Source organism: Coturnix japonica, chromosome W (genome assembly GCF_054131305.1).
Source record: "Coturnix japonica strain WE chromosome W, WE-NBRP24, whole genome shotgun sequence".
In the NCBI taxonomy this organism is placed as follows: Eukaryota; Metazoa; Chordata; class Aves; order Galliformes; family Phasianidae; genus Coturnix; species Coturnix japonica.
The window spans coordinates 5915033-5940689 of record NC_140701.1 but is presented as its reverse complement, the minus strand read 5'-3'; the positions used below and the strand labels follow the sequence as shown (position 1 = coordinate 5940689).

General features: G+C 46.2%; 2 long non-coding RNA genes across 2 annotated transcripts; both read left to right on the top strand.

The window, feature by feature from the left end:
- Positions 1-19946: 19946 nt before the first annotated feature.
- Positions 19947-22734, top strand: LOC146754396 (uncharacterized). The gene is made up of 4 exons (XR_014939026.1): positions 19947-20287; positions 21433-21591; positions 21842-21984; positions 22467-22734. It is a non-coding gene; the product is annotated as an uncharacterized LOC146754396 (long non-coding RNA).
- A 664-nt stretch (positions 22735-23398) lies between these two features.
- LOC146754395 (uncharacterized) lies at positions 23399-24855 on the top strand. Its single transcript, XR_014939054.1, has 3 exons — positions 23399-23507; positions 23757-24095; positions 24736-24855. It is a non-coding gene; the product is annotated as an uncharacterized LOC146754395 (long non-coding RNA).
- The last annotated feature ends 802 nt before the right edge of the window (positions 24856-25657 follow it).

Below are 25657 nucleotides of genomic sequence, written 5' to 3'. Positions count from 1 at the left end.
ATGTGCCAGATGCGTTTGGATCCATGGAATTTTCTGATGTAGCTTCAGTGTTTGAAGAATCTCCACTAGATCTAAATACTCAGAAAACAAAGCAGGTGTGTGAAGATGTAGTGCTAGTTTCTTACAGAAAAAATACAGCTCTTAATCTAGAAATCTGCTTCTCATTGTATCTAGTGCTTACTCCATATTTAAGTATCTAGTGGACCTTGACCAAAGGAAGATAAAGATAGAGCAAAGAAGTATGTTAAGCATAAATTTTGTTGCCTTCTACCTGTAGGCCATGGTTGGTTTGACGTGATCCCTAACTCCAGTGTTTGGTTTGCACAGAAACAGCAAGCAAGGGAACAAGTAAAGGAGTCAGTGAGGATTTTAAAACACAATGGGAAGAGATAAGGCACAGTTAATAAGATTCTGGAGTTAGGCTGGAGGTAGGCAGAGGTTGAAAGGTATCGAAAGAAATTCAATCTTACTGTGTTGGACAAAAAAATCCACTGTGATATTATTCAAATTTTTAACTAAACCAAGTGATAATTCATATTTATGTTTAGATAAGCTGGTGAGGGTTAATCCTCAATGGAGAATTGAGATGAACAAATCAAAAAATGGCGTTTGACAGTCTATAAGAAACGAACTTATTCTAGGAGAGAATCAGAGTTTTCAACTGTTTTGTTCAATAGCCAAATAATGTATGATATTTTTATAAGCATTGTGTCTGACCTTCTCAGCTGTTAGAATTTCTTTGACAGTAACTTCTCCGGCTGTGATCAGAAAACCTTTTGTTCCGTCTCTGACAGCATTCGAGGCATGATACTCAACTGGGTGATATGGAATTCACACTGTCAACTCCAGTGACAAGAAAAGTGGCATCTAAGCAGCGTACAAACACAGAGAATGTTGATGCAGAGTCAGCGTTAAGAAATGAGCTGCCCTTTGCATTTCCTGCTCCAAAGGCCTTCTTTTCGAAGAGCCAGACAGAGAAGCAAGTAGAAGGCATATCCTTTCAGGCGCCTACTTCCAAAGGAATGTTGTATCTAACAAATGGAAACCTAGAACATGTGTAGCTTAGGAATTTTTTACTTTAAATATGAATGCAATACTTGTAGGTCCTAAAATTCTGAAAGGTTTCAGTGTGGGGTTTATTTGGTCACAGCACATACAGCTGCCATCCTGTACATCTGACAGTGCACTGCAAGCGGTTTAACCATATATCAGGGCACGGTACACGTCTGTTAATGATAGAAGTTCTCACAGTTTCACAAGGAGCATGCCTTGAGATGCATTCAGATAATGAGATAAGCGCTGTGTTCCTAAAACTAGCATGTGTCTCCACTCTCCATCGAGATCTAGTAGATAATTTCTTTAACAATTATGATGAGGGTTTTGTTTTGTTTTTATTTTTTTCTGGGCTATTATTTTGAGTGAAAGAAAAGGGTATGCTTTTATTTAAGCGAGCTTTTGATTGCATCATGCTTCTAAATTAAATGTAACCTACTGGATTCCTCATGATAGTATACGAGTACTTGCGTGTATCTGTTCTCCCTAATAGAGGGAGAAGAGACTCAGTGAACCTGGACAGTGTTACCCAGGGTTGTGAGAACAGCTGAATGATTGTTGAGAACTGGTCAACTCGTGAGCCTGAGACCTGGCATCCTCCATCCTAGGGTGGAACTTTACTGGAGCACGTGGGTGCCACAGCAACAAAAGGACTGTGTACAATAGACTGAGAGTTTGCTGAGTTTCTTGGTTGACAGAAAGCACAACTAACTCAGCAGCAAGTGACGTATTTGGGATAGGAGATGACAGCTGGACTTTGAACCTTAAGAACTGCCAAGAAAGAAGCCATCTGCTCAACCCCTGAGCTGCAAACTGCCAAGGAACTCCATACGTTGCCAGGAATGACAGGAGGGTGCCGACCATGGATACACAGCTACGGACTGATGGTAAACTTCAAACAGCTTGAAGTGAGTAAGGGATATCCAGGGTGCACTGGTGCTCAATATTCGAGAAGCCCATCAATCTACACTGGGCCAAAGGATACCAGTTTTAATATCTCATGCAGTGTTTACTGTATTGGAGGCAAAAGGGGGACATTGGCTTTCACCCCAAAGATTCCCGAAATACCAGGCCATCCTGGTAGAGCAGGGTGATATAGAAATAATTGTAACTACTATTGCCAACCCAGTATCTTTCCTTAGCGGAACTCCCCTGGTGGAGAACCAGGATGACATCACTGCTTTGAAACAACTGATGCTGCACATTACATCCAGTCGGTCGGAGCTGAAGGACGAACCCTTAGAAGATGCAGAAGACGCCTGGTTTACCAGCAGCTGCAGTTTTGTGAGACAAGGAGGCTGTAAGGCAGGACATGCAGTAACTGCTACTGAGCAGGGAATGGAAGCACAACCATCAGCCGTGGGGACTACCCCTCAGAAGGCTGAAATAACTGCCTTGACGAGAGCCTTAATGATATGGACAGATGCTAACTATGTGTTTGGGGTGTCACATGCTCATAGTACCATCTGAAAAGAGCAAGGATTGCTCACACACAAGGAAAAGAGCATGATGTAAATGTACCTATGTTGTAGGGCACAGTTCTCTATCCAGGCCCAAGTCTGTGTGGGTGTCTCCTCTATCCACAAAGCTGCTCACACTGCAGGAGGCACAGGCTGATAGGAGAGGCCAGAGCAGCTCTCCCACTGTGACACGGAGCAGCAGGATACAAGTAAAGGAAGGCCCCGCAGCTGTACTGGGAAGATTCCACACAGTCATCAATTTTTCATCTGAAAGGTAAAGAGGAATTCCCTTTTCTGCCCCTATCATCATTGGTCGGGTGAGTAGCAATGATGCCCAGTGTGCTTCCATCAATGGAGCAGAATAGGCGGAAGGCTGGGGTGCAGGCTGACCTCTGCTGAGGTGAGTGGGGGCTCAGGGTGTTGCTCAGTGGTAGATTTGTTCACACTGAGCTCTAACAGGAAACTTGCTCAACATCGAAGGCCTTGCAAAAGTCTGGCTGAGTGATGTCAGTTGCTTTTCCTTTCCCTACTGATGCTGTCACTCCACTGTAGAAGGCCACCAAAGCGACCAGGCTGCATGTCTCCGTTTCCGCTGTTTCTCCATTTCCTTCTTGTTGCTCCCTGTAACCAGCAGGTTCAGCCATGCTGCTTTCCTGCCTCCTCTGCTGTGTTTCGTGTGGTCGGGATGGAGCTCAGAGCTCCAGCTCTGAGAAAGGTTTTCTGAGAAAGTTACCATCTCTTTTCCATTCCTTTACCCCTAAAAACAGTTTTCCAGTGTCTCTCATGCAAGAATTCATTGAACAGCCTGCAGCTGACTCTCCTGAAGCTCAGGGTCCTGACTTTGCTTTTTGCCAGGCCTGCATTCCTTGAGATGAGGAACTCTAGGAGGGCATGGTCACTACAGCCCTGACCACCTCCAGTCTTAACCCCTGCTGTTCAGCATGTCCAGTAATGCTTCCCTTCTGCTTGGTGTGCTTAATGCTTGGCCCACAAAGTTATTGTCAGTGCACTCCAGCAGGCTCTCAGACAGTTTGCAGCAACTGGGATTGGTGCTGGGTGGTTGCTGGGAGGTGTCTCAGCAGAAAAGCTGGGCTGGGGTGGGCGTGCTATGTCAGTCCTCATCGCAGCTGGCAGAGAGAGTTAGAGGAGGGTGATGGGTGCTGCCTGCTCTCAATGCTGCTGCACTGAATTTGGGGCACAGCAGCACACTGTTGAGTGAGCTGGGAGGGAGACGGACTGCTGCTGTGCATGGCTAGGCCAGAGCTGGAGGATTGTCAAACACGTGAGTCATGCTGGTGCAGCCATTGCAGCTGCAGCAGGAGTAGAAGACAAAGAGGTTTTGTAGAGGACAGAGGGTGGTGATTCATGGTTTGATGTCCAGGTGGAGGCCGATAACAAGTGGTGTCATCCAGGAGTCTGTCTTGGGACAAGTGCTTTTTTACATGGTTATCAGAGACACCAGTGATGCAATGGAGTGCACCCTCTGCTGTTTGCTGAGTGGTGCGGCTGACGCAGTGGAAGGAAGGGATGCCATTCAGAGGGAGCTCAACCGAGAGGTTGGCCTAGGTGAATCTAATGAGGTTGAACACAGCAAAGTGCAAGGTTTTGCACTTGGGCTGGAGGAATCCCAGGCATTTCTACAAACTGGGAGGAGCAGTCCTTAAGAGAAGCCCCGCAGAGAAGGACCTGGGGGTCCTGGTGGATGAAAAACAGAACGTGAGCCATCAGCGTGCTCTTGCAGCTCAGAGAGCAAATGGTCCCCTGGGCTCCATCAGAAGAGGGGATGGCCAGCAGGGACAGGGAGGTGATTGATCTTCATGATCCTTGAGGTCCCTTCCAACCCGGGCCATTCTATGATTCTGTGATTACACTCGCTGTCAGAAATAACAGCAGCTGTACAGAAGCTGGATATATTTTGGGACAGTTCTTGTAACCAGCTGATTTTAAGACCTTGCCCGAGTCAAGAGTCTAAATTGAGTGTCAGAAGAAAGCTGGTAAAGTGGCTATTGCTCATTCTTTTTCATTTGCTGATTCTTTCATTCGGGTTCCTTTTCCAAAGGAGATTCTGGTGATGGAAGCAATTGAAGAAAGAACCAAAGCAGCTCTTGCCAAGAGTGCTTGAAGTCCCTGTGGAGAGAAGCAAAGAACTTGGGCTTCCTCTGGGATGCTCCCCACCATGTCTCAGGAAGGAGACAACTGCTGTTCCACTTTCTGCTCTGTGTGTGGAAAGGTACGTCTGGGTTTTCTTCTACTTGTTTTTCTTTCTTTTTCTGGCTTTGAAGGAGAAGGGGTGGAGCAAGGGGAGACTCACTGGTCATTTGTTAACTCAAGAGCAGGGTGGATTCTGCATTGACTGTGAAAAACCTGGGCTAGTAGCATGGGCATGTTTCAGGCTGGACTCTTCTTTTGCTGCTTGGTTTCCTTTTGGCTACAGGGAGACAGCTGTCTAAAGGTGTGTTTTCAAACCCACTCTCCAAAACCATGTTTCATTGTTGCAGGTGGTTCAGTGTGCTCTTGCAGGGTAGATGTGTTTGCTGTAGAATCTGAATGGTTTCTGTTCCTAGGGGAGGACTGGGAGGAGGTATGAGAAGAGAATTCAATGCCTGAGGTGTATCTTAGTGAGAAATGTTGGCATGAGGTGCTGGAAGTCTTGAGTTGTCAAAGGCCAGTGAGGCTCAGACTCCTTAACCTGCTGGAGCAGGGTGGAAGCAAGGAGTGGGCACTGCCGTCACACAAGCTGCACTTGGTTCTGGTCTGCCAGGTCTGTGCTGGCCTGGATTTCTTCTGAGAAGTTTGTTGGAGCTGCTTGGAGTAGTGAAGGGTGGGGAAGAAGTGCTGCTCCAGAGCTATGAGACGTGCAGCTCCTTCTGAAGTGCTCCTGAGAAGGACGGAGCGCATTTGCTGCAGCTTTCTCTGCAGATGTGCTCCTCACCTTGAAATCCTCCTGGTTTGTCCTCAGCTCCTGACCACGGCCTGTTCTCTGTTTTGCAGGCTGATAACATGCAGAAGCCGCAGCTGGGGCGTGCTATGTCATCTTTAAACGTACCAGTGATTGCGGCAGCCCATGTTATTAAGAGCCACGTCGCCCAGGGGCCAGATGAGCTCTCTCTGGAGGTAAGCAGTTCCAGGCGTTCCTTGTTGTCATGCATAGAAGAGGGCAGTCCTTTCTGCTTTGTTTTCCTACCAGATTTGCTGAGTCTGGGATTGATGTTTCAATCTCTTGCAGGTCGGAGATCTGGTGAGCATTGTTGATATGAGGACATATCAACAGGCTGAGCCCCTGGTGGAGAGGCAAGCGTGGCTTTGAGGTAGGCACACGTTTTTGACTAGAGAGCACAACTTCAGTAGAGTTGGGAATCTCAGCTTGGAGCTGCTCTGCCTGCACAGGATGGCATCTGGATGCAAACAATTGCCCTGTGTCACTGTCAGTGGACCTTCCCTTTGGCTCTGGGCTCGGGCTAATGCTCACCTGTCTTTTTGTTCTAATTACAGGTTGGGCTTTTCCCTGGTGAGTGCATGGAACTCATCAGCGGAAAAGTTCCCGATTCCCTCCTCAATTCATTGCCAAAGCCAGGTGCGTAATTTACATTTGACAATGCGAGTTAGTCAAATAGGGTCAGAACGTTACTTTCAGGGGGTTTGTTTATGCCCAAGTTCAGCAAGCTTAGAAAGAGAGCTGCATTAAGCTCCTTGGGCACCTCCAGGGATGGGGAAAATCCATTCTTGCATGTCCTTGTTGGGAATGTTCTTCCCGTTATTACATGCTCTGTCGAATGCGTTGCGCTCAGCTTCGTCCAACTGAGCCAGGCCTGAAATGAACTGGTTTCTTTGTTTTGTTGTGCAGAGCCAAAGAAATGGGGCAAGCTCATCAACCGCCTTCGTTCCCTGGTGAAGGCCAGCCCCGGGAGAGCGAAGCAGCCTGAGCCTCCGACATTCTCCGGATCCATGTCCTTGCTTGACATCGTTGAGAGGTATTTAGCCTTCAGGACTTGAGGGCTGAGCTGTAGGAATGGAAGCATCCTCTGCTGTTTGAAACAGAGGGCGTTTCTAAGCTGTGTTTCAGCAGAAAGCAGGCAGTGCCAGGAACAGGCAACTTTTGGCCAGGGCTCGGTGCAGCTCTTCCCTCACCCTGCACCACGACTGACAGCATGCTCTGTTTTCTCTGCAGACTGAGTTCTCCCAGTAAGAGGGCAGAGTAAGCAGCTGGCAGTTGGCGTTCCTGCTTCTGCCTGGGCAAACCATCCCCTGTGGCCAAACGCCAACTGCAGAGCAGTGCTAAAGAGCCCTCTGAAGCTGAAGTCTTGGTCCTGGCAGGTAAGGGTGCAAATCCAGCTTACAAAACACTGCTTGTCAGCAACACAGGTAGAATTCATGCTTTCAGTGGGCTTGTACCTCCTTCTGGCGTTCAAGTCCGTGCCTGACATCTTCAGTTGACACCTGTCTTTCCCAAATGAGTCTCTTGTCAACACAAGAGCTGGACCTGCACGTGGATCACTTTCAAGACAGTGACACTATTGCTAGAAGCCTATTTGCTTCTGCCCACCACCACTACATAGCCAAATGTCAAGAATCTCCATGGTTCATCTTGTGAACGTTCGACACTAACCGCTGTACATCTACTCCTTCCTAGGTGACCCGAGCCCTTGTATATCCCCAAGACGCAGGGCATGTTACGATGACGCATCTTCCATCAATGAAGAGTTGTTACTAAGCACAGGATGCTGCAGTTCAGATGAAAGCCTTCCATATAACATCAGCTATCAAGAGAAGAATGTCATCATCGTTGAAGCCCTCATTCATCCCATCCCTACTGAAGCTGCTGACCTGAGCCTGCCAGACACCTCAGGCACCAGCCTGGACTCAATGTCTCTGCAGTGCAGCCCAGCCCAAGCACAGCCCGAGTGCCCCGACAGCAGCACCACCATGCAGGCTCAAGTCAGCATCACCGAGGAGAAGCTGAGCATCTCGCAGGGGGGCACAGAATCAGGACACGAGTCCCAGGCTCCGGGCAACAGCACGGTCTCTGAGCAGCTCTCATGATTACAAGAGAGGATGAGTCCCATCTTTCCTCCAGACCTCACACCCCCTCCTTTCTCCTATTGAATAAAGGCACGCTCGTGCTCAATCAACGCCTTGACTGAATTCCGAGTTTTCATTCGCAGAGATTGGGATGAGTGCATGAAACATCAAGGCAGCTCAGCTTACAACACTCTGGCTGTGGGGTTTGTGCGGCCGAGCTCTGGGTGTGTTCCCATTTTGCCTGACTTTGGGATGCCTGCAGCGAGAGCTCTGCTGCCGTTGTGTATGGCAGCAAATAGTCTCTAGCATCCTGGATGCTGCTCATGAAAACCCCAAGCTTCCTGGCTGTGGCTCTGTGATGCTTTTCAGGGCCTTTTGATGCTCTTTGATGCCGTGGCTGCTCCCTAACACCTCTGTCCTCCCGCCGTGTCCATTCCTGGCTCCCACCTGTAAGCTATCCCTGCAGATCATCTCCAGCCCTTCCATCATCGCGCTGCGGCAGGAGGAGCTCGCCCTGACCAACATCAGGCAGTGCTGCCTGCCTCTCTCACTCTCTAGACCAAGTGTAACTACGCTGTCGTGGAGACAAATGCTTTCTGTCACATCCTCCATCCCTGCAGACATTTACCTGTAGGCAGCTCTTGTAGAAGAAGATTCAAGCAGCAGAACCTTTTGCTCAGCTACAGCACACAAATGCTACAAAAGCAGGAACAACCCGCAAGCTCTGGGTCTGTTTGTCTTGCACAGGCATGCACTAACTGCATTTGATGGTACCCCCCATCCTTGATTTCCTTCCCTGCTCCTTGTCTGATGGCGCTGCTGAGCCAGGAACAAGCTGCCCAGTGTGGCAGAGCATGGTGCAGAGCTGTGCTGGGACCTCCTCCCCTTCATCTGCTGCAGATCAGTGCCCCACACATGCCATCGGGATGCTCTGGCACGGGATGTGCCTCCAACCCAAAGCTCCTTCCCACCTCCCAAGGTAAAGCAAAGCAACCCAAGCATCTCCAGCAAAGCTGCCCAGCAGACAGCAGGGAATGCAAACAGCTTCTGGCTGCTCCCCTGCACTCCTGTCCTAAGTAATAGACCCCATGAGGACTGGCTGGGAAATCAGTGCATGACACATGTGAGTGTGCACAGGATTGTGCAAAGCAGTGGGGTTCCATGAGTTTGTGTGTGTGTGTATCTCGGCTGTTATGAAAGCATGGGAAGACTGCCTTACTGAGTCCCAGATAATTACTTATCCTCAAATGATTTTTCCTGGACAAATTTAGAGCCTCTCACAGGTAATCGAGACCAACAGGCTGTTGTTGCACAATCAACAGACGCAATCTAGATGAATAGCTGAGGAAAATAAAGCATCATGCCAAGGGTACTAGATAAGTGAGCAGCTTGAGATCTGCACATTTATGTGATACTCATGGTCTTAGACAATATTTGCTTAGTGAGGTCACATAGAATGAAAGTAAAATAGAAGAAGTGCAATTGGTCTCAGCTCACACAGCTGGCTGGTTTGTCTCAGGCTAATCCTGAACTGCCTCAAGCGACTGCTTTGGTGCTCTACAGAACAGCAACTTCAGAGATCTCTTTCTATTACTAAGTGTTTGAAAGAGCAATTTGCTCTGTTAATTATCCATCATTTCTGTGCAGTCTGTTTTGTCAGACTTGTCTTTAGCTTCCAAGTTGTATGTGAATAATTGTTTCCCATGTAATGCACAATGTACTAAAAATTGAGAGATGAAAATGTGAAGAGTTTTTCCAGCTTTGATTTCATGTCTGGAATTTTGGAACCCACTACTTGCAGTTGTTAATCTGTCCAAACTGGTCTGGTTTGGAATGCCCTCATCCTTCTTGAATCGCTGTTAAAGGCGGAGCAATTCCTACAAGTGCCATGGCCCCACTGTTGTTCTAATTCTTGTTTCTTTGTTTTCCACACACTGCTTTTCAAGCCTCCTTTTTCTTTACAGTCAAAGTGAGAATTGCACTGTGAGGTGTCTGAACCTTGTTGTGCCTCTACATAAATAGAACAGCAGCAAAGCCCGACAGGTGACTGTGCTGACAGCTCTCGTAGCCAGTAACACGTAACTGTGCTAAATCCCTTGTGACGGCTTTGATTTCATTTTTGCCAGTGAAATCCTTGTAAAAGGAAATGCAGCAGTGTGATGAGCTAAGGTGAAGATGCTGGTTTTAGTAGTGCTCTAAGCTGAGTGGAAGGGCAATTGAATGAGGGTTATATGCTTTCTCTGGGACGATAAGGCTTTTTTTCCTGAGGGAAAGAGCCAGCTTTTCATGGGCTATATGTGGGCTTTGGCAAGGACAGACAATCCAGTCTGTCAGGAAGCCATTTGAGGTGCTTCAGGTTTGTAAGCTTGTCTTTTAGTTTTTCAGGCGGATATTTGGAGCATGGGTGTAGTGCTGTATGCTCTGCTGTGTGGGTTTTTCCTTTGGATGATGACAATATGATGGCACTCTACAGGAGGATACCAGTGGGTATCAGTGGTGCTAGAATACACTGAGAAGGGAAATAGCTGAGCTTGACAAGAGGCCTTGCTTTTCGGATGGCAGAACATGCTGAGCTGTGGGTAGAAAGGCTTGTCTGCTGAATATTGTCCCTGTTTTTGCTGCTTTGTCTACCAGTATTTTGTGGATTTGGTTCTACGCTTGGTTGGCCTATGTGGCGCTGTAGCCTGATTCTATACCATGATAGCATACAGAATTTAAGGAGAAGTATTTTCCTGCCAATGGGCTGGATTTTTTTGTATCTGGTTCTTCAACTGGCTGCTCCCTACACTATCTGTAGTAAAAATATAGACACATCATTTGATTTCCCTGAAATGAATGTTCCTAAATGCCAGCTCTTCTCATGTCTACAAAGATCAAAGTTCTGCATTTGCTATTAGAATTTCCTCTTCCAGAATCAGGAGGTAATGTAGGACCCCACAGATTGCCTTCAGAATCCAACAGTTAGTTCTGTTTCCTTTCGGAGTGCATAACAACCTGAGCACATGAATTGAATGACGTGGCTTGTTAGTCTGGTACAAACTCTGCTGTACACTGAAACTTGGTCCATTTGTAAGCAGGACTTCATCCATCTCTGCAGGACAGCAGAAAACCCTTTGTGCTAATCATGATGCCAAGAAGCAGAATGCGGCAAATGGCAGATGATCCAACTGCTTCAGGTGTTCATTTCCTTAAAACTGCGAATAATTTTGGACTGAGAGTTTGTAAGCAGAACGGAGCTCTTAAAGCTGTCAGAGATTATTCCTGCACTCTTCAATTCTATCTGCCTAACATACACAGGATCTCAGAACTGCGTTGCTTGAACTGGTGGAACTTGTTGAAGTGAACTGGGATGAGCAAGTTTTAGAACTTAGTCAGAATGCAGTAAAAAATGGATAATCTCATGGGTATTAAGGTACAGGATTGCTATTTCTGCACTGAATTTGTTTTTATTTTACATGGCTGTGATCTAAACGTTGCTTGAAATGCCGTCACCTAGGCACTGTTGTGTAACTGAATTTCACACATTATAGATCCTGAAATATTCTGTAATCTAAAACTCTGACTTGTTTTAAGTCTGCTGCTTGAGTCTATTCAGGGTCATAGTGTCTGTGTGAAGTGGAGTGTGTGGGGAGATTGTTGCTGCAGATCCTGGGAAGTTGCTGTGTATTTGCAGACAATGGCTGCTGTTGGTCACTGGGTGCCACTGTTGCTCTGAAGAACAGCTGTGCTGTGCATGCAGCAGAACATGCTGTGCACGCCATGGAACTAGGAATCAAGAAGAGATAGAAGCGTCACTTCTGCTCTAGTAAAAGGTCTCATCTGCTGACAGGCTTTTGTACTTGAATTCAGAACTCAGGACCTGTTGCCACAGAGGGACTAGTTGTTGAAGTTGGATGACTCTTTCTGTTTACTCCTTGTAATATGTAGCCATAACACTATTTAAAAAAGAATCTGAAATCATGGCTAATTATTGACTGCTGCACAGCAGAACACTACCACAGTGAGATTGGGCTGTGAGATGACTTGAAAGCTGTTTCCTCAGTATAGGTCTTATTCTTGCAGCTGGGACAACTTGATGAAGACTGTGTAACAGCTTTCTGTGTTTCACAACAAGAGAAGAGAGAGTAGATCAGCATTAACATCAGAGGTAATAAACGTATGTCAGTAATTCTCTGTATTTAAGCCCACTCCTACAGTAAATAACCTTACTGTATGAACAGACTCTAACACTCACTTATTCTCAAACATGAAATATTTCACACCTTTCAGAGGTAAGTTATCACTGCAGAACTTCATAGTCTACCTAATAACTGCATTTCTGAAGTTCACATTTATTCCTTTTTTCTCCTTTAATTGTGTTTTCTCAGCCTTTTTGTTATTTTTTTACCATGCTGAAATCCTTATGAATCTCTGGAAGTCCAGGCAGACTCAAAACAGAAACTGATGGATGAACAGCAGATGTCACATGCTGGCTTAACTCCCTGCTTTGAAATGATTCACTGATAGGTGGAAAATATCAACACATCAGGTAGGACAACCAAGCAAATTTGGGGAATTACAGTTCACAAATACTTCAGGAAATAAATTAATTCCAGTAACTTTTGAAAATAAATGGGAAAAGCTGAACTGAGTGCTGCTAGAGATGCTGTATAAATGTCAATAATGACATTCCGAGGTGTAGAAGAGATTTAAAACATGATGGGTACTCTGGCATTAAACTGAATCTGAAAGTTGTCTCTTGCAATTGAGTTGTCTTTCTATTAAATAGAAAGTGGTAGAATTTGAAGGATTGTTAAGATTTCCATATAACCTTAGTAAGACTAGATATAAAATATAAGTTTTATCTAGGTGAGATCGTTTGTGGAGTCACTGTTACTTCTTTTTTAGGTACAGGGAATAAAGAGAACAATCGACCTACAAGGGAAAAACGTTCTTCCGTTCACGTCTGTGATATTTTCACAGTCTTAACTCAAAGGACTTCTAATGCCTGATAAGTAATTCAAGCTTATTATACTACACTGAGTCTGTCAAGCATTGTACCCACGGTTCTCATAGTAGTCAAAAAGCTGCTGAAAATCCAGCTGAATGTCGATGCTCCTTGGAGCTGGGCTGGAACTTGCCCCCAGAAATGGGAGTCCAGCTGAAATGCTGTGCAAACTGAATTAGTAGGAGCTTTGCCATTCACTTCAGTAGAGAGATTCTGGCACCAGCTTTAGTTTTCACTTCCAGCAATTGTACAATACACTAACTTTCAAGCAAAAACGAGAATAGTCTGCTTCTTTATCTCAGACATATTGTGTGAATCAGCTGAGGCCTGAAACTACCCTAATGTGATCAGACGTGAAGGTTGCACATCAAGGGGAAAATATGGCAGACATGCAGAAATTTTCTTTGTACTGACAATGTTTCTGAAGAGATCTACATCCTCTTGTTTTTTAGCAGAATTACGACCAGTTGTGGCAACCTATCTCTTGCTTCAGTCTAAGAAGGCTCGTGGCAAGCACATTCCTTGAGAATTCCATCCCAAACAGGACGTGCCAGTGCCACACAGTCAGGAAGCCTGGGGGTAAGTTTTAGAGTTCAGCACAAGGTTCAGGTCAAAATGCCTCTATGTGCTGAAGCTCTGCCCGGGTAAACAGTCTGGTGGCCTAAACATCGGTGAGGGAGCATGTGTGCAACCAGTCTTGGTCATCAAATCTTGTTCTATGATAAGGCCACCCACTCAGTGTATGAAGGCAAAGGATGTAATCTTTCTAGATTTCAGGGAGGCCTTTGATCCTGTCCCTTTGGCTGCATGTTCCCAACCTTCCATCAGGAAGCCAGGAGTACTGTTCTGTGTCATGAAAAGGCAGCCAGTGGTTTGACTATCACACGTTTATGTGTTTGGATGTTTCACAGTGGGTCTTAAGTAAAAGGAACTCAAGTTTTGGTTGCCTGCAGGACAGATGTTCTTTTGGGTTCAATATGTTTGCATAGTGACTTGCAACCATGGGACTGGTGTTCAAGGACCCTTTTTGTTCCTTCAGTTCCTCGGTTCTTTCTTGCCTAGATTTGACACTTTGTTTCAACAGAAGAGCTGATATTCGCTTTGGGAGCACTAAGCAACTGTTTATGTGGCTTAGAGGAAGACTGTCCGTCTTCTACCCTGTGGGCATGGAACAGCCACAATTCCCCCTGGAACAACATCAATGACCCACACCACTAATTGGATTCTCCTTTTTAATGTAGTGGTAGCGAGGTGAAAATGTGGCTGTGGAATAGTTTTGACTAAGGAACTTCTATATAGATTTTGTTCATCTTTGCGCACCTCATCACCTGATCTGTGTCAGTGAGCAGAAGCTGAAAGCAGGCATGGGATGTTCTGAAGAGCAGAGAAAGAGATAGGGAGGAAGGTTATTAAGACAATCCCCTCTGCTGCTGTGTGTCCCAGAACTGCCCAGTTCTGTGGCAGTGTTGTACAAGATGAAGAGGCCAAGAGATTGGGAGTAGAATGAATAGAAAATATGCCTTACTTAGGCCATGCTCAGCGTATTAATACTTCTCAGTTAGTTTTAGAATTCTAGAAGTGAAAGGTAAGGAGGTAGAAGCCTGCAAGTTGTGTCCTTTTTTACAGCTGCTCTTTTCTTATGGGAGGATGAAGTGAAGAAGATTGGTCTGTTCTACAAGCTGTTCCAACCTTTACTCTTAGTCTTAATGCCCCTTTGTGACGTCATAATGCCCTTTGTGACATCATAATGCCATTTGAGACATCATAATGCCCCTTTGTGACGTCATAATGCCCCTTTGTGACGTCATAACACCCCTTTGTGACGTCATAACACCCCTTTCTGAAGTCATAACACCCCTTTCTGACGTCATAATGCCCCTTTCTGATGTCATAATGAGCCTTTCTGATGTCATAATTCCAATTTGTGATGTCATAATGCTTCTTTGTGACGTCATAATGCCCTTTGTGACGACGTAATGCCCTTTGTGAGGTCGTAATGCCATTTGTGATGTCACAATGCTCCTTTGTGACGTCATAATGCTCCTTTGTGATGTCATAATGCTCCTTTGTGATGTCATAATGCCCTTTCTGACGTCATAATGCCCCTTTGAGATGTCACAGTGCTTCTTTGCGATGTCATAATGCTCCTTTGTGACGTCATAATGCTCCTTTGTGATGTCATAATGCTCCTTTGTGATGTCATAATGCCCTTTCTGACATCATAATGCCCCTTTGTGATGTCATAATGCTTCTTTGTGAGGTATCTGTGGTGCCATTGATAATGAAGTATGATGAACTGGAAGGCTTTCAGTAGAATTACAGCCCTAACATAAACAATGACATGAACTCTGGAATTCTGTGTAAAATCATTACCTAGCTTGTGGTCCGGCTCTTCAAACCAAAGGCTATGAGGTGCTGCTCTTGTTGACACAGGCTGTGAAAGATGACTTGAGCTCTAAGAGTAATTTCCCTTCTGCTCTTGATATGAACGTCAAATCCACAATTAGAATATTAAGAACATAATATAAAAGTTTTTTCTGCTGGACTGAGGACTGGGCAGTAAGAAACCGGATGAGGTTTAACAAAAGCAAGTGTAGAGTCTTGCACCTGGGTAGAAATAATTGCATGCACCAGTACAGGCTGGGGGAAGAGCTGCTGGAGAGGAGCTCTGCTGAGAGGGACCTGGGCGTCCTGGTGGACAACAGATTGACCATGAGCCAGCAGTGTGCCCTTGTAGCCAAAAAAGCCAATGGCATACTGGGGTGTATTAAAAAGAGCGTGTCCAGCAGGTCGAAGGAGGTGATCCTCCCCCTCTACTCTGCCGTGGTGAGGCCTCATCTGGAATATTGTGTCCAGTTCTGGGCTCCCCAGTACAAAAAGACAGGGATCTCTTAGAAAGAGTCCAGCGGAGGGCCACAAAGATGGTGAAGGGCCTGGAGCATCTCCCCAATGAGGAGAGACTTAGGGAACTGCGTCTGTTTAGCCTTGAGAAAAGAAGGCTGAGAGGGGACTTGATCCAGGTTTATAAATACCTGAGGTGTGGGAGCCATAGTGGTGAGTCTGGTCTCTTTTCAGTAGTGCGTGGGGATAGGACTAGGGGTAATGGGATGAAAGTACAGCATAGGAAGTTCCGCACAAATGTGCGGAAGAACTTCTTTACAGTGAGGGTGACGGAGCACTGGAACAGGCTGCCCAGGGAGGTGGTGGAGTCTCCTTCTCTGGAGATATTCAAGACCCGCCTGGACACCTACCTGTGTGACATGGTGTAGGGAGCCTGCTTTGGCAGAGGGGTTGGACTCGATGATCTCTAGAGGTCCCTTCCAACCCCTACAATTCTGTGATTCTGTGATTCTGTGACTTCCATTAGCTGTTAGCCATAGTTTGGAACTTGCAAAGCAAACATATTGGAGCCTTGCTGGGCAACCTGCTCCAGTGTCTCACCACACCCACAGTAAAGCATTTCTTCCTAATATCCAATCCTAATCTACCTTCTTCCCATGTAAAGCCATTTACCCTCATTCTGTTGCTACCTGCCCTTATGAAAAGTCCCTCCCCAGCCTTCCCTTTAGGCCCTCTTCAGATACTGGAAGGCCACTCTAAGGTCTCCTTGGAGTCTTCTCCAGGCTGCAGAGCCCCATCTCTCTCAGCCTGTGCACATAGCAGAGGTGCTTTCAGCCCTCTCTGATCACCTTCATGGCCCTCCTCTGGACCTGCCTGAACAACTCCAAGTCCTTCTTGTGTTGAGGGCTCCAGAACTGCGTGCAGTGCTCCAGATGGGGTTTCAATGAGAGGAGTGTGGAGGGGCAGCACCACCTCCCTCGACCTGCTGGTCATGCTTTTATGCTTTAAGCTTATGCTTTAAGGTCCTATATGCTTTAAGGTTTAGATAGTGCAGTCGCCACACCTCTTCAGGTTTATCTATGAAGGTCCCTTCCAAGTGAACCGTGCTGATCCAGACAGTTCGGACTGCTCATTAAAATGTTTTATTAAGTTGGGCTGGTCCTACGAAGTAGTTTGACTGCAGTAAGCAATGTACATGGTGCGCTGTGAGTACTGCACACATTCCTCTTGGCAGCCTGTGGAACAGAAACTGTGCATTGTTTGGATTGTGTAAGTATTCCTGTTGGTCTCTTGTGATGCTTACCTTCTTAGAGCACCTTTCCTCGTTTGGCTCTACATATTTTGGTACCTTACTTGTTCTGTTTGGCTTAGCAGGGAAGGTCTTCTTCTGAAGCATCCTCAGTCTTGGTCTGGGCAGCATACTTAGAAATGACATGGACGTTACATGAGTGGGTGGTCAAAGGGGGGAAGAACTCACCTTTCTGATCTGTTTCCTTTTAGAACACAGTCCTGGAGAGGATTTGCTTTCCTTGTTTCCTGGAGACTTGGATTCTTAGATGGTTTTGACTGCAGCTATTTCTGATGTTAATTCCTTTCTCTGTACTTTAGTAGCCAAGTACACGTGGAGTGCTTTGGAATTGTCTAAAGTTGCCAGGTTGCTTGTGATCACATATGTAACGTGGAGTTATGTGTTGTGCCAGTGATAATTCAGTGTGATGAACTTGAAGGCTTTCAGTAGAATTGCAGCCCTAAAGTAAACAATGACGTGAACTCTGGATTTCTGTGTAAAATCATTAGCTGCCTTGTGGTCTGGGTCTTCAAACCAAAGGCTATGAGGTGCTGCTCTTGTTGACACAGGCTGTGAAAGATGACTTGAAGCTCTAAGAGTAATTTCCCTTCTGCTCTTGATATGAATGTCAAACCCACAATTACAGTATTAAGAACATAATATAAAAGTTGGTGCTGCTGGCCTATTGGCTTCCATTAGCTGTTAGCCATAGTTTGGAACTTGCAAAGCAATCTTATTTAGATTTTAGTGATGAAATCTTCTGATGAAATCTTCCTTTTAATTCTGCAAAAGAATCTCAATGGAACATTTCAGTCTGAAAAGGCTCTGGCATATGAAGATGTGCCAGACTGCAGCCATGTGCCAGATGTGTTTGGATCCATGGAATTTTCTGATGTAGCTTCAGTGTTTGAAGAATCTCCACTAGATCTAAATACTCAGAGAACAAAGCAGGTGTGTGAAGATGTAGTGCTAGTTTCTTACAGAAAAAATACAGCACTTAATCCAGAAATCTGCTTCTCATTGTATCTAGTGCTTACTCCATATTTAAGTATCTAGTGGACCTTGACCAAAGGGAGATACAGATTGAGCAAAGAAGTATGTTAAGCATAAATTTTGTTGCCTTCTACCTGTAGGCCATGGTTGGTTTAATGAGAACCCTAACTCCAGTGTTTGGTTTGCACAGAAACAGCAAGCAAGGGAACAAGTAAAGGAGTCAGTGAGGATTTTAAAACACAATGGGAAGCGATGAGGCACAGTTCATAAGATTCTGGAGTTAGGCTAAAGGTACACAGACCTTTAAAGGTACCGAAAGAAGTTCAGTCTTACTGTGTTGGACAAGAAAATCCACAGTGAAGTGATTGAAATTTTGCAGCCAAACCAAGTGATAATTCATAGTTATGTTTAGATAAGCTGGTGAGGGTTAATCGTAAATGGGGAATTGACATGAACAAATAAAAAAATGGCATTTGAGAGTCTATAAGAAACGCACTTATTCTAGGAAAGAATCAGAGGTTTTAACTCTTTTGTTCAATAGACAAGTAGTGTATGATGTTTTTATAAGCATTGTGTCTGACCTTCTCAGCTGTTAGAATTTCCTTGACAGTAACTTCTCCGGCTGTGATCAGAAAACCTTTTGTTCCGTCTCTGGCACCATTCGAGGCATGATACTCAACTGGGTGATATGGAATTCACACTGTCAACTCCAGTGACAAGAAAAGTGGCATCTAAGCAGCGTGCAAACACAGCGAATGTTGATGCAGAGTCAGCGTTAAGAAATGAGCTGCCCTTTGCACTTCCTGCTCCTGCTCTTTTCAAAGAGTCAGACAGAGAAGCAAGTAGAAGGCACACCCTTTCAGGCGCCTACTTCCAAAGGTATGTTGTATCTAACAAATGGAAACCTAGAACATGTGTAGCTTAGGAATTTTTTACTTTAAATATGAATGCAATACTTGTAGGTCCTGATATTCTGAAAGATTTCTGTGTGGGGTTTATTTGGTCACAGCACATACAGCCACCAGCCTGTACATCTAACAGTGCACTGCAAGCAGTTTAACCATCTATCAGGGCACGGTACTCGTCTATTAATGATAGAAGTTCTCACAGTTTCACAAGGATCATGCCTTGAGATGCATTCAGATAATGAGACAAGTGCTGTGCTCCTAAATCTAGCATGTGCTTCTACTTCCCATCGAGATCTAGTAGATAATTTCTTTAACATTCATGATGAGGGTTTTGTTTTTATTTTTTTCTGGTCTATTATTTTGAGTGAAAGAAAAGGGTATGCTTTTATTTAAGCGTGCTTTTGATTGCAACATGCTTCTATATTAAATGTAACCTACTGAATTCCTCATGATAGCATACCAGTACTTGTGTGTATCTGTTCTCCCTAACAGAGTAAGAAGAGACTCAGTGAACCTGGACAGTGTTACCCAGGGTTGTGAGAACAGCTGAATGATTGTTGAGAACTGGTCAACTCGTGAGCCTGAGACCTGGGATCCTCCATCCTAGGGTGGAACTTTACTGGAGCACGTGGATGCCACCAAAACAAAAGGACTGTGTACAATAGACTGAGAGTTTGCAGAGTTTCTTGGTTGACAGAAAGCACAACTAACTCAGCAGCAAGTGATGTATTTGGGATAGGAGATGACAGCTGGACTTTGAACCTTAAGGACTGCCAAGAAAGAAGCCATCTGCTCAACCCCTGAGCTGCAAACTGCCAAGGAACTCCATACGTTGCCAGGAATGACAGGAGGGTGCCGACCATGGATACACAGCTACGGACTGATGGTAAACTTCAAACAGCTTGAAGTGAGTAAGGGATAGCCAGGGTGCACTGGTGCTCAATATTCAGGAAGCCTATAAATCTACAGTGGGCCAAAGAATACCAGTTTTAATATCTCATGCAGTGTTTACTGTATTGGAGGCAAAAGGGGGACATTGGCTCTCACCCCAAAGATTCCCGAAATACCAGGCCATCCTGGTGGAGCAGGGTGATATAGAAATAATTGTAACTACTATTGCCAGCCCAGTATCTTTCCTTAGCGGAACTCCCCTGGTGGAGAACCAGGATGACATGACTGCTTTGAAACAACTGATGCTGCACATTACATCCAGTCGGTCGGACCTGAAGGACGAACCCTTAGAAGATGCAGAAGACGCCTGGTTTACCAGCAGCTGCAGTTTTGTGAGACAAGGAGGCTTTAAGGCAGGACATGCAGTAACTGCTACTGAGCAGGGAATGGAAGCACAACCATCAGCCGTGGGGACTTCACCTCAGAAGGCTGAAATTACTGCCTTGACGAGAGCCTTAATGATATGGACGGATGCTAACTATGTGTTTGGGATGCCACATGCTCATAGTACCATCTGAAAAGAGCAAGTATTGCTCACACACAAGGAAAAGAGCGTGATGTAAATCTACCAAGGGTAGAGTTTGATTTTGAGTTGGATTTTCTGGGCTTTGAGACACGTCTTCCAGATGCACACTGTGTTATTTCTGATGTGTTGACCTGTTGAGGTCCAGCCTTAAATGAGGATTCAAGTAATACCATAGCAGGAATGGTTTAGATTGGAATTGGAATGCAGAAGGTTGGAGCCCGCAGGAGCAGGGAATCAATCATCTCCCTATGCTTGGCACTGGTGAGTCCTCACCTTGAGTTTTGTGTTCAGTTCTTGGCCCCTCACTGCAAGAAGGACACTGAAATCCTGAGATGTGTCCAAAGAAGAACACTGAAGGTATGAGGTATCTAGAGCACAAGTCTCTTTGCAAGCACTATCTTAGAGGCAGCCTTGATTTCTCCTGCCCCAAGCTTTGTGCCACAAGAGCTCTCCTGCTTCTCACTGTGATGTGAGACCATATGGAAGGCTCTGCAGAGGTCCTTCCTTTTCTTGACTGTATTTTGTGTGGCTTTGGACTTGTTTTCGTCTTTCCCAAAGCCCTCTGCCCAATTCTGTGTCCTTCTCTGCAGCCTTGAATTCGATTCAGAGCTGGTTCCCGAGCTCAGTGTCTGAGACATTCACAGCGTGAGCTCCCTGTGCAAGATGTATTTCAGGGAGCTCCTGAACCCTCTGCTGACTAAGCATCTCTATGCCAAATTCTCGGTAAGCTCAGGGCAGTGTCTTGGAAATGACACGTACCTGTTCCCTGGGCGTCCTGGCTAGTGGTTGCAGCATTGCCCCAGCTCTGAGGTCTTCTTTCTGTTAGCCCCATGAGGCATGTCTTTGCCACATCCTGCCTCTCACTTGATGGCACTTGTGGTGGTGCCAGGAGGTGCTTATTTAAGCTATTCACAATGGTTGTGAGAATTCCCTTTCCTTTGCTGTTCCCCTGCTATTGACAGTATGGGGTTAATAGCAAAGGGGACTTGGAGTCAAATGCCTGCTGTGAGGAGCTGCACTGTGCAATCAGGCTGTAAAGCCCACCAGAGCTTGCACTGCTTGGCCTTGATGGCACAGGCTGTGTGTATAATCAGGAGGGGTGTTAACTCTTTGAAAGGGCTGATAATAGCAAGACAAGGGGAAATGGTTTTAATTTGAAAGACGGAAGATTTACGTTGGGTGGTAGGGGGAGATTCTTTACTAGGAGAGTGCTGAGGTCCTGGAACAGGCTGCCCAGGTACGTTGTGGATCCCCCATCTGTAGAGGTGTTCAAGGCCAGGTTAGATGTGGCCCTGGGCAGCCTAGTAAATGTGGAAGATAGGTGGCCCTGCCAGGATGGGAGTGGAGCTTCATGATCCTTGAGGTCCCTTCCAACCCGGGTCATTCTGTGATTCTGTGTTCCCCAGATGCCTCTTGGAAGTCATCAAGTCTGCCTCAGTGCTGACCACCAGTGCACTGTCCCCATGGGACTTAATAAGACACTTGGTGTCTCTGGCTGGGATCTGCTCGGTGATAAACATGCACGTGAAGAACTTAGCGATAGAGTGGGCTCCAAACCTCTTAAGGTAAACTTCTTTTTCCATTTCAACACGATGCTTAGTTCTGCTGTCCCCCAACCCAGGTGCACAATTTCTAGATGACAGTTTCTACTCACTTGTTTAGCTGGGACAGCTGTGTCCCTGATGATCCAGGATAATTTCGTCAGTGGCATCGCTGTTTGCCCACTGCGGAAGTCTCCAGAGCCCAACCTGACAGTTTTTGGCTACAGAAATTCAGACTTGGGGAAATGACTTGTAAGATCTGCCTTTTCTTCAGATCCCAGCAGAGCCAATCTTCCTGCGCCAGTGAAGCTGCCTGCATGGAGCTGCAGACTCAGTCAGCTGTGGTGGAATTCCTCATCAGCCACACAGATGTCATCTTCTGCTCCAAATCCACACCAGTCGTGGGAGAGTGAGCAGGTGAGTGTCTTCCTCCATTAGCTTGATCTTGATCTGGCACCTTGATCCAATCCAGGTCTTCTCCAAGACCTTTGAAAATTCTATTACTGTCGAGGAGACAGCAGGCTTCTGGGCTTAGGTTAGAATATGGTGCCCCATTCCTGGATCCTTAGTGTGTCCAAACACAAGCCTTACTTGGAGAAAACCATCACTGCTGTTAAGATTTTTTGCCAGCAGGTGAAGCTTGATTGAAATGTGGCAGCAAAGCTTTCTGGAATCCCAGCCCCCTAGTTTTTCTAGGATTTTTGTTTGCCTGTTTTTGATACAGTGAGCTGCTCTTAATTGTGGCTGTGTCCTTTGCCACGAGCATACCACTGAGCACACGGTTATTTTGAGCTCCTCTACTTCCAGTGGCTCAGATGAGCAATTCTGAGAGATATGCAGAACTGGGATGGCTGTGCTATTGCTTCCTCCGCCGTCTCACCTGTGTTTTTCCCTTGCAGGGCACAGTTCTCTGCCTGGGCCCAAGTCTGTGTGGGTCTCTCCATCCACAAAGCTGCTCACCGTGCAGGCGGCACAGGCTGAGAGGAGAGGCCAGAGCAGCTCTCCTGTTGCAACACAGAGCAGCAAGATACAAGTGGAGGAAGGGCCTGCAGCTGTACTGAGGAACTTCGACGCAATCATTGATTTTCCATCTGAAAGGTAAAGAAAGAGGAATTCCCTTTCCAGCCCCTATCATCATTGTTCAGGTGATTTCTATTGGTTTATTTTTTGTCCATTGTATCTCCAAGCACTCAACTAAAAAACAGTTGCCCTACTGGCTCAGAGGAGCCACACAAGGGTGCATTTCCTTCCTGGTTGGGCAGGCAGTCACAAGACGCAGAAAGCCATGTTAGTGTCTATCTTGGTCTGTGCTGCCTGTACCTGGAAACGCTGGGGTTTTCAAGATTTCAGGGCCACGCACCTGAAACCAATTGCACTTCTCCTGTAAGAAGAGCTGTTGGTCAGACTTGCTGGCACTAGAAATTAAAGATGGCAGTGAGCTGAGGCCGAGGAGGTGTTAATGTAAGAGTCAGAGATGCTTTTGAGCTTCCCTTATGGCTGCCCAGTTCCTCAGAAAGCAGTTACGCCTGCCAGCTCCTGTCCTTTCCTGCTGCTGAGCCTTTGCTCACATGCTCTGCATCTTGCTCAAAATGGTTGAGAGGAATGTAGCCAGCAGGACTTTTGGGGGCTAAGCTGTAGGAATGGAAGCATCTCTGAATGAATCTTTGAAACAGAGGGCTTTTCTAAGCTGTGTTTCAGCAGAAACCAGGCATTGCCAGGAGCAGGCAACTGTCATCAAGGGCTCGGTGCAGCTCGTCACTCACCCTGCACCATGACTGACAACATGCTGTTTTCTCTCTCCAGACCATGTTCTCCCAGAAAGAGAAAGGAATCACCAGCTGGCAGTTGGCGTTCCTGCTTATTCCTGGGCAAACCATCCCCTGTGGCCAAATGCCAACTGCAGAGCAGTGCCAGGGAAGCAGAAGTCGTGGTCCTGACAGGTAAGGGTGAAAATCCAGCTTTCAAAAAGCTGCTTGTCAGCAACACAGGTAGAATTCATGCTTTCAGTGGGCTTGTACCTCTTTCTGTATTCCTGCATTCGAGCCCGTGCCTGACATCTTTGGTTGACTCCTGTCTTTCCCAAATGAGTCTCGCAAGCTGCTTGAAACCTGCTTGAAAGGCAGCACCAAGCCTTTGCCTCCTTGGATAGTGAAAGTTTGACGCTAAATGCTGTGTATCTACTCTTTCAGGTGAATCTATCCCTTGCCAGCACAGGAACCCACCGGCAAGTAGCGATGATGCCTGGTGTGCTTCCATCAATGGAGTGCAGTTAGGATGCATGAGTCACTGCAGTTTCAAGGACAGCCTTCCACATGACAGCAATGATGGAGAGAAGGAGGTCTGACCTATTCAGTTTTGAGCCCCTCCATGCAAGAAAACCTTGCGGTTCTGGAACGTCTTCAGCTACGAAGGTAGTGAGTGGTCTGGAGCACAAAACTTACGAGGAGCAGCTGAGGGAACTAGGATTGTTCAGCATGGAGAAGAAAAGGCTCAGGGGAAACCTTATAACTCTCTATAACTTCCTGAAGGTAGGTTGTAGTGAGCTGGGGGTTGGCCTCTTCTCTCGAGTAATCAGTGATAGAACTAGAAGGAATGGTTTTAAGCTGCGCCAGGGAAGATTCAGGCTGGACATTAGGAAATATTACTTCTCAGAAAGGGTAGTCAGGCACTGGAATGAACTGCCCAGGGAGGTGGTGGAGTCACCGACAATGGGAGTGTTCAAGAAACGTTTGGATGTGATGTATGGAATATGATTTATCCGGGAAGTATTGGCAATGGTTGGACCAGATGATCTTCTAGGTCTTTTCCAACCTTGATAATTCTGTGATTCTGAGCTGAGAAGCTTTTCTTGCTCAAGTCCTGCTTCCAAGTTTAACCACCTACGGGGAAGTAGATGTCACTTTTCTAGTGTCCTTCAATTCCATGTCCGCATTTTCCTAAAAGTAAAAGAATTTGGAGGTAACCAGCTGCAGTGAAGTGAGCGATTTCAGTGCCTGTTTCTGATGGTGGCAATGAGTTCAGAGGTCACACTTAACTGACGATTCCTGTTTCCATTCTGACAAAGGATGTAGTTGCAGCTGACTTCCCGAGGCTGCCATACGTGGTGGTGACACAGCCTTGGGCTTGTGCGTTTCCATGACTCCCACCTTTCCTTTCCGTGTCTTGCAGGTCAGCTGGTGCTGGAAGCGGCCGGTATCTGAGCAGGAATGAAGGTGAGTGCAGGAGCAGCTGCTGAGGGGAGGAAGGAAGTCCATGCTAATGAGCTCTGAAGCATCTGCAGGTCCAGTACGAAAGGAGGCAGCAGTGATGCAGGGGGCTCCCCAGCAGGAAGCTGGCTCATCCAAATGCTTGCTGAGAGTTTGGAAGCCCAAACCCTTATGGTCTCTGTAAGGGTGGCTAATAAAAAGATGTTAACCAAGATGGTGGTAAATAGTCAAAGGTTGTTAGCAAAGGAAAACTCACCAATGTCGATGTTTTGACCAGAAAGCTGAGGCAGTCTCAACTGGGGAGCAATCTCCAAGAGATGCTGCCTCAGTGGTGGTCAGCCTTTAAATGAGGTCTCAGAGGAGGTGGAGTCAAGGTCCACCCCTTCTGGGAGCACAGCTAGATTACTCTCACCTGTGCTCCCGCAGCTGACCCAACACTTGCCTCAGCTGATTAATCAGAGGTTCAAGCTGTGATTTCCCATACAGACTCTAAGCTGAAGGCAGCATCTCCTTGATCTGATGGTGGTGTGCCTGAGTGAAGAAGTGATCCAAGCTGGATGCACAAGAGTCATCTTAATTTCTCTGCTATTTTACTTCAGATGACACCTATTGGGTGTTGGTTTCTTAAAATTTGGATCTAGGAGGTGGCCTCTCCCTTTGCTTCTGGTGAAAGCACAGAAGTGCAGCAGGAGTAGAAGACAAAGAGGTTTTCTTCGTGACAGGAACACCAATTATTTGATTCAAATGTGTAACTGTGATGAAGATAGTGAAGAACAGATCTGCCTCAAAGACATGCTTGATCACATAAGGAATGAGCATGTGATCCAAGACAGCCAGCGTGGCTTTAGCAGGGGAAGGCCATGCCTAACCAATCTGGTGGCCTA